Source organism: Gossypium hirsutum, chromosome A06 (assembly GCF_007990345.1).
Source record: "Gossypium hirsutum isolate 1008001.06 chromosome A06, Gossypium_hirsutum_v2.1, whole genome shotgun sequence".
In the NCBI taxonomy this organism is placed as follows: Eukaryota; Viridiplantae; Streptophyta; class Magnoliopsida; order Malvales; family Malvaceae; genus Gossypium; species Gossypium hirsutum.
In genome coordinates, this window is record NC_053429.1 from 16,746,328 (window position 1) to 16,756,238 (window position 9,911).

At 30.3% G+C, this 9,911-nt stretch overlaps 1 long non-coding RNA gene across 1 annotated transcript; it reads right to left on the minus strand.

Moving 5' to 3' along the window:
* Positions 1-465: 465 nt before the first annotated feature.
* LOC121230442 (uncharacterized) lies at positions 466-8,516 on the minus strand. The gene is made up of 2 exons (XR_005928464.1): positions 7,988-8,516; positions 466-662 (listed from the first exon to the last, which is right to left on the minus strand). It is a non-coding gene; the product is annotated as an uncharacterized lncRNA (long non-coding RNA).
* Positions 8,517-9,911: the final 1,395 nt, after the last annotated feature.

The following is a 9,911-nucleotide window of genomic DNA, read 5'->3' on the forward strand; positions in this document are numbered from 1 at the left end:
AAGAAGAGATGAAATCACTCCACAAAAACATAACATGGGATCTTGTGAAGCTTCCTAAAGGTAAAAAGGTTATTCGTTGTAAATGGGTGTTTAAAAAGAAAGAAGGGACTCTAGGAGTTGAAGAACCCAGATATAAAGTAAGGCTTGTTGCAAAGGGTTACAGTCAAATTCCAAGAGTGGACTTCATAGATGTGTTCTCCCCAGTTGTTAAGCATAGTTCGATTCGAGCTTTACTTGGTATTGTGACCATGCATGATTTGGAGCTTGAATAGTTAGATGTAAAAACTGCATTTTTGTGTAGAGAACTTGAGGAGGATATTTATGTAACACCCCTATCTCGTAACCGTCGCCGGAATCGGACGAGGAGTTACCAGACAATTTGGAAGCAGATCAAAACAGTAAATTTTTTTTTCTTTCGTGAATAAAGATTGTTCATTTAATTAAATTTCTAAACACAAACAAAGATCAAACTTATAACTCATAAAAGTAGACTTCCAAAGGATGCCATATTCGCATGGCTTATAAACAATAGTTATGATACCATTCTAGTATAATATATCCTATACATGCCATAAGCTAAATCCAAATCACAAGGTTTCCATAATAGTAGATAGTGTGATGAAGTGCTGACGATCCCCGAGCTGGTAATCAGAGTCCACAATCTATAAAACAAAGACAAAAGACAAACGGAGTAAGCTTACATAAGCTTAGTAAGTCTTAAGTAAAACAATAATTTTGCAGAATCAAATTCAATTATCATTTATCACTCGATTTTTCTAATAAATGAAGTCAATCTAGAGCTCCATAACGAACTATAATTTCAATAACCACATCATTTAGTTACCACAAATTATTTCATGATAATGACCAAAATGGTCAAATATTCGTATGCTCACAAGGCACACTTAGCTCATAATTACACTCCAATCTAAATGCCTCTATTATAGTTTAATCGAATACATTCTTATGGCATAACACATTGGCCAAATGTATCATAGTCACATGGACTGTGGTCACATTTGTATTCATACACTTATTCACATATGCATCACTTTGTATACTTTTGATCTAATCCGAATTGAAAATCACATACAAGTACCTGATACATACCTGGCCAACTTAATGTACTGAACATCTTTAACTGTCGTTTCATTACTAAGCCTCATCGTCTTAGACCTTGCAGAAACCCCATTTAACAATATCAAGAGATCTCACCATTACGTCAATTAGTTCAAACCTCATGCATGCATATATAGTTTACCTATTTCTTCCAAATTTGATTCACATAGTCTTTCGCATCTAGAAACCTCCTATCTACTTCTAATTCAATCAATCAAACTAAAATATAATACTTTTACCACGTTTAGTTTCCCTATTTAGAAGCACATAGTAATATTATAATCTATCGTGAATAGATTCATAGAGTCACTACTCATTTAGCATAACATATACTCTTTCAATAATCACAATCACTTGCTCAAACGTACTCGTTTCATGCACATACATGGATATATATATATAAAACTTAATTCCTTATTTCATAATCGCATCAAAACTTTCGAGTATTTCAACGTGGCATGTATTGAATTACAGTATGGGTACGCAAAGAATCAAACATAAACCTTACCACATATACGTAGGTTGACAAAATACAATCCTTCCCTTGCATTTGTACATCTAGCCGAATACAATTTATTCTCAATTTATAGGGCCTTCTTGGCCTAATATGCACAATTACATATATAAATCTCAGCACATACTTTTCTTTACTTAAGCTCATACGATAAATTTAAATCAAACACTTTGTCATACTAACAACCATTGACCGAATAGATTATTCCCTTATTCAAAGATATAATAATCATTCCCACATATGTATCGTTCTTTAATACTAATAATTCACCGAATCGTTGGCCGAATGTACACGAGTACATACATGAAAGCTTAGTATATACTACATTATACAAGCATACCAAGACCGATTAGGTCATCCTCATTTTCGCAATATAATGATCAATCACATATACGTTTTTCTTGAATGCTAGTGATTCACTTTGAGGTAAACTTACAAATGAGGAGGTAATATGTATCTGAACCTCTTAAATGTATAGTACTTACTTGATGGTAGCTCACTGCGAACATTCAAGATCATAATCTTACTTAATTTACCAGCATTAAGCCTGCGGGACTTTAAACCCGGATACAATCCCAGCATGAAGCCAGCGGGTCTCTAACCCAGATACAATCTCAGCACAATTCATTTAATATATATTTATTTTTTTTACTAACTTTGGCCTCATTAAATATCTAATATTGCACGCTTTTCACAATTGGTCATTCGGCCTTATCACATATTCACGTACACATATATCACATTAACCATCCGGCCTTATCACATGTATGCACTTCCACATTCATCACATTGGCCATTCGGCCTTATCACATATCATGGCCACACCATATTTTTCAATTTAGCCATTTTTATAATAGTATCCATTAATCAAAACTCAAATTAGGTTTAATTACTTAGAGACTTACCTAGGTATATTAGAACGGTTGAGGATAGGCTATTCGACTGCTTTATCTTTTCCTTTATCTGATTTAGATCCTCTATGCTCTTGAGCTTAATAAAACAAATAAATTTATTCAATTACTTGTCCAATTTTACTATATACGAATATCTGTTTATTAAGATTCATTTCAAACTAAATAATAGGCAACCGATCATATATATATATATTTTTCCATAGTGATATTCAAACATTATAGCCAAAGAATCATAACTGTCAAATGTTTAACTATGATCGGACATGTGATATTACCCGAATGTCTTAAGCTAATTACCGAACCCATTGCCTCAATTCATGGACATATCGAATAGAGAAATCCTTACTTGAACTATTAGCCAACTTCATCAAATGAACAATTATACTTAAAATACCACATATACTTTCATGTATGCACTTTGTCTTGGCTGAATCTACATCTATCATTTTCCAATGAATAATTCAATTTCATGCCATACTATCATTTCATATTCGAATACTTATAAACTTACAATTTCACAAATTTTAATATCAAAGATCCATCTAACACTCATATATCATTTTATAATATCACAATTTAGAATTCACGTATGGGTTTAATCAATAGCTTATGAGCAACTAAAACAAGTTTTATCCATGTTTACAACATAACCACAAATCCTCTACAAGCTATTTTCCTGAGCAACAGTCGTTAAATTATTTGTAACTAGGGCTACGAAATTCAAAATTATGTGCCGTTAATTTTCTATGAAAATAGACTCGTATATCCTCTATCCACAAAACTTTCAGAATTTTCGGTTTGGCCAATCAATACCAGATTTTTTTTAAAGTTTCCCCTGTTTTACTGCTTGACTACTCTGACTACTCTTCACTAAGAATTTAATTTCTCATTGTACAGAATTCAAAATATGTTTTCGTCTATTTTGTTTGAAACTAGACTCATTAAGGAGTCTAAGCATATAATTTTGTCTCATAATCATTTTTGTACGATTTATAATGATTTTCCAAATACTGAACAGGGAATTTCGGAGCCATTCTGACTCTGTCTCACACAACTTTGAAAATCTCATTATCGGCAACCCCTTTACTTACACAATTTCTTTTATACGAAACTAGACGCATCAAGCTTTAATTATATAATTTATTCAGCCTTTAACTCAACTCCCACAATTTATGGTAATTTTTCCATAACACGCTACTGCTGCTGTCCCTAGCAGATTTATACAATTTACTCTGTAAGGTTCTCATTCATATATTTAAAACATAATATCATATATGCCGTCATTTAGAAAAGTCATTGACCTTAACGTATATACATAATTCATATTCATCCAAATTCACATAGTTTTTTGTTATATCTAATTCTAACATACATAATCATAATTCAATTCAACATTACAAACCATTATCACCCATTTAGCCGATTATAGGGAATTAAATATAATGTCTTTAGGATATACTCTACATGGCCGAATATACCACATTAATTTTTAACATTACTTATGTAATTACCTATAGGTTCTTATACCTTAAATTTCACACATTCAACCTTTTAGTGCCTATTTATCATTCCTTTGATCTTAACCTAAATGACAACTCCCATTCTTCATATTTCAACCGAATTATTCATAACATCAAGACTAAAATTTCTGCACCTTGAACGTCATACATGTATAAAAACTTTCATAACTCATTCGCCCCTATCAAGAACCATTTAACATACAAGGAAAATAATCATAGAGGAAGAAATCAACATTCTAAATAAGCTCAATTTTTGACCGAATGTACAAGGTGCCTCTAAACTACTACTCATCCCAAAAATCTTTACCCCATTCTAGTCATTCCCCTATTGTTCCATACGACATGAAAATAACCTCTAATTCTAACACTTAATCATTCGGCATATTGCCCAAATCACCATAAGAAATTTCAACTTTCTTGACATTAGCAAGAGTGCATCCACAATTTAACTTAGCATATTATGAAACCAAATCAACAAATTCAAAGCTTACCTCCTAATAGCCAAAGATGAATGCCGAGTTGCTCTAGGTAATTTTTTTCCCTTCATTTTTTTTTTCGGCTTTGAGAGAGGTAGGAGAAGAAGATGAACACCTTCCTCTTTCTTCTCTTTTATTTAATTCATTTTATTCCAATTATTAAATCATTTGTTACTATAAAATTATTTTAAATTTGAATTAGTGAAGCATTGTCATTTCTTGGCCGGCCACTATGTTTATTATGGGTAAATTGACATGCAAAACCACTCTTTTCAATGCATGTACTAATAGACCATTGTAAGATTAACCTATCACTTTCCAACAATGTTTCATATAAGTCCATTTTAATAAATTCACATAAAAATGATCAAATTAATGCATGAAACTTTCACACATGCATTTACTCACATCATAAACACAGAATATAACTTTTAATTACTTATAAGACTCGGTTTCGTGGTCCCGAAACCACTTTTCGACTAGGGTCAATTTAGGGCTGTCACAATTTACATGCAACAATCAGAGGGTTTTACAGTCTCAGAAAAAGAGGACTTTGTTTGCTTGCTGAAAAAGTCCCTTTACGGTTTGAAACAGTCACCAAGACAGTGGTACAAGAGGTTTGATTCCTTTATGACTTCTCATGATTTCAAAAGAAGTAGTTTTGACAGTTATGTTTACTTTAAGAATAACAGTGATGGTTCTTTTGTGTATCTAGTTCGTTATGTAGATGACATCTTGATAGCAGCAAAAGATAAATGAGAGATAAGAAAGGTCAAAGCCCAACTAAGTGAAAAATTTAAGATGAAAGATTTAGGACCAGCAAAGAAGATACTTGGTATTGAGATTCTCAGAGATAGAAAAGTAAGTTAATTTGACCTAAATCAGAACAGGTACATTGAGAAAGTTCTTTACAGGTTCAATATGCAGAGTGCTACATTTGTTAGTGCTCCTTTAGTAGCCCATTTTAGACTTTCATCAGTTTTGTCTCCACAATCAGATGATGAGATTGAGTACATGTCACATGTTTCATACTCTAGTGCAGTGGGATCTCTCATGTATGCTATGGTTTATTCACGTTCAGATTTATCATATACAGTCAGTGCAGTTAGCAGATACATGGCGAATTCCGGTAAAGAACACTGAAAAATAGTTCAGTGGATTTTAAGATACTTACGAGGTACTACTGATGTTTGCTTACAGTTTGGAAGAACTAGAGATGGAGTCATTGGGTATGTTGATGTTGATTTTGCTGGAGACCTTGATAGAAGAAGATCTTTCACAGGTTATGTCTTTACAATCGGAGGTTGTGCAATCAGTTGGAAAGTCACTTTGCAAACTACAGTCGCTTTGTCTACCACTGAAGCTGAGTACATGACAATTACTGAGGCTTATCAAGAAGCTATCTGGTTGAGGAGACTCTTTAGTGAACTCAATGAAGACCTTCAAATCAATACTGTATTTTGTGACAGTAAGAGTGCAATCTTCCTTTCAAAAGATCAAATGTTTCATGAGAGAAAAAAACACATTGATGTTCGGTATCATTTTGTTCGTGATATTATTGCTCGTGATGATATTGTTGTGAGCAAAATTAGTACTTATGAAAATCCTGCAGATATGATGACCAAGTCACTTCCTATAACCAAGTTTGAGCATTACTTAGCTTAGACTTAGTTGGTGTCCATTGTTAAAGTTAAACCCTTAAGGGGTTTTATGGAATAGATGGAGAACTTGTTCGTTGAGAGTTCGCGATGAAGAACTTGTTCATTGAGAATTCGTGTCAAGGTGAAGATTGTTAGAATTAAATGACCCAAATCCTTATTTAAATAAAATATAGTGATAAAATAAAATAAAAGTAAAACCCATATAGAACTACACTTCTTTTATTTTATTTTAGAATAAGGTTTTTTTAAACCTTATTAAACTCTATCTATTTTATATTGATTAGAATAAGGTGTTTCAGTCTTACTAGAATATGGCTTTACAAGCCTATAAATAGACATAGTCTATTCCTCTTGTAATCATTCGAATTCGACATAGTGAATTTTATTCTCCTCTGCCCGTGGTTTTTTCCCGAAAGGATTTCCACGTAAAAATTTGTGTGTTTTTTATTTTATTTTATTTTCACATAACCTATAGCGTGAATTTTTAAGATGAACATCGAGTATCAATAATTGGAGTTGGATAATAGAATTAATGGTTTAGAATATCATAATGTTAGCATTATTAATGAAGATGCAATTTCTTTTAAACTTTATTCTGTGTGTAGATGGGAAGAAGATCATGTATAGTGGATATATTCTATTGTGTAATAAGGTGAAACACATCCCGGTGGCCCAACGAAATATCTTCAATTGCCCTCTTGTGGGAAAAAAGAAGAGTTAGAAGATCTCCCTATAAAGCATTATCTTCTTCCATTCCAAATAAAAAAAGCTGTAGCACATAAATCACTGCATTTTGAAAATTGGCTTCAATAATTCAATGTACTAAATTGAACAGGTTTTTGTGTGGTCCTATCTCAACAGATTCACCCTTATATTTTCCATTCTATAATCAACTTGTGTGAGCTCAAATCTTGTTAATTGCTAGTGTGCTACATTTAAAATAAGGGGTGGGGGGTTATCTTTTTCTTAGATCACTATTTGATTTCTTTTCCATCTAAAACAATAATTCATTGCCATTTGTTAAGGAGAGTTTTTTTTTTGAGATTCTCTAATATTTCATAATTAAATTGAAAGAGATTAAATTTAAAATCAAATTAAATCAAATTTTTAAATAAAAATATTGACGCCTATGTTATCTGTATTTCTTTTCCAACAGTTTAATGATACAAAATATTTTCATTCTTAATTTCAACATTTTTACCATAAAAAATTTTAAATACAAATAAAAATCCTAATATAATATTAAACTATTGAAAAATAATAATATCACTATATATTTCATATAATTAATTCTCCTATTAACGTGTTTTCCCATTCACAAAACTTAAGACTTCTTTACCAAAGAGACTTATAGCTTTCTTCAATGTATGCCAAACTACATAGAAAAAAGATGTATATGTAGTCTAGTCTCATATAAAGTAAAAAAGAAAAAATATATAAATTTCTGTGCCCTATCCTCAAAAGTCACCCACATGGTGAGTGCTAGCACAAAGCCTCATTTTCGCACAATAAGTACGGCAAACTACTCGACATACACAACATGCATTTTATTTTGTACATTATATTAAAATTTTCGTATATTTTTATCAAGTTAATGGAATAATCAGATAATTATATGTAACGTATTACATGTACTTCATATTGACGAATGGAGACCAATTTTTAACCGTATAAAATGATAAATTTTTTAGTAAAATGACCAATTTAATTTTTAATTTAATATATAAGTATTAATTTGTATATTTCTTTAATAAGAAAAAACAAAAAACAAAATACAATTTACCTCTTGAACAAAACTCTCTTGGATACTTTTACCCACTCCTGTATACTTGTAACTCTTGTTATTTATATATAGTCCACTCTCGCACCTCATTGCAACTCTTGTAGTCATCCCATCAGCACGTCGATCTTTTTCATTAGAAAAATGAGAACCTGTAGGTGAGATACTTGCAAAGCATATTGGGAGTATAATAAGCTAACGAATCAAGTTGCCATCCCATTTATAGTAAAATAGAAGAGTGGCAGCATTATTCTACAGCGTCATGCTTCTCACATGGCTACTCTTTTTGGCAACCACTCCCTTTTAACTTATAATATACGTATATAGAGTAGGGTTGGTTGGTATATGATTTGTTCAACTATATCCTGCTTCTTTATTTCCCAACTTGCCATTACATGTCCCCTTGAGAAACAGCCCAAACCATTTTTCTATCATATAAATTTTTTTTTTTAACTTGTAATCTTCTAGAGGTAGCCTAGCAACCATGTTAGCCTTCCTTTAATTTGCTCACCCATGACTTTCTACCCCTAAGAGGTTGACATCATGGGTCCACTTCATAATTTGGATGACCACTTATATTTAGCTGCTACGTTCTATAAAAAAAGAAAAAGAAAAAAAGCATGCAAATTACATGTCCGAACTCCAATACTATGTATTTCATTCGGCAGCAAAAAAGAGTTTGTACCAAGAAAACACAACATAAAAAGAATTTACATTGTACATAGTAGAAGTTTGGCCTCCACAAGTTTAAAATTATAAGTACATTTAATTATGTATTTAAAGGAGTTTTACTCATGAGTTAAGTTCATATTAATATAAAAAAAAAGTTATTATTTTTAAAATAACTATCCAAAATAATTTATTTATACGTTGAGTTCAAATTTATTTGATGTCTAAATTTATCTCTAAATATAAGTATCATTAGTTTAATTTTAACAATTAACAAAGTATAAAATTTTAATTTTAATAACATTAATTTAATTTTACATGATATATTTAGAAGGGTTTGATAAGTGTACCTACTTGTGAGTTAATTTAGGATTCACTCCCAATTTACTTGCAAAATCTTTTTTTTTATCTATAATTTATAATATATATATAAAAGTACGAATTTTACAGTGTACTGTTATATTAATATTTAAAAATAATATTTATATAAAATCATAATAATAAAATGAATTAAATTTAAATTTAAATAATATTTTTTTAGATAAAATCTTAATAATAATGTATAAAATCTTAATAATAATATCATAGATAAATATGAATAATTAAAGAAACTTTAGGTAAATAGTGATTAATGTGATGATTAACGTCTCTATTTAAAAAACAATAATAATTTAAGAAGGAAAATAACTCTTATAACGCTTAATTATTTTGATAAAATCATAATAAACAATAATTAATGGGATAATTAACCTCTTAATTTTATCATAACATTAAACTAAAAATAATTAATAATTAAAATATAACATTATCTAACAACTCTTAATCCACTTAAACAAGTTTATTCATAGGGCAACTTCATCATTTTATCCTTAATAAAAAAAAATTAAAAAAATTAATTTTATTCAACAACCCTTATAACAATTAATTAGTGATTAAGCACAAATATATTTCTTTTGTTATAAAAAAAATAACTAGGGAGAGGTTAAACCTAGTATAATAAGGAGGCTGATCAAACAGTTTAACATTATTATATCATTGCTACAAGCTAATTTTCTTAAATAGTCTGCAACTTTATTATCTTCTTTCGAAATATGTTGGATTTATCATTGGTTTGTCTTTATCAACAATTGATGAATTCATCTAATCAAAGCAGAATTGAAAACTTTTGAAAGGTTGTCTTGTATGTATCACTTATTAGCATTTCAGTTACATTTTAATTATAATTTAAACTATTCAATTTTATCAATAAAAATAATCA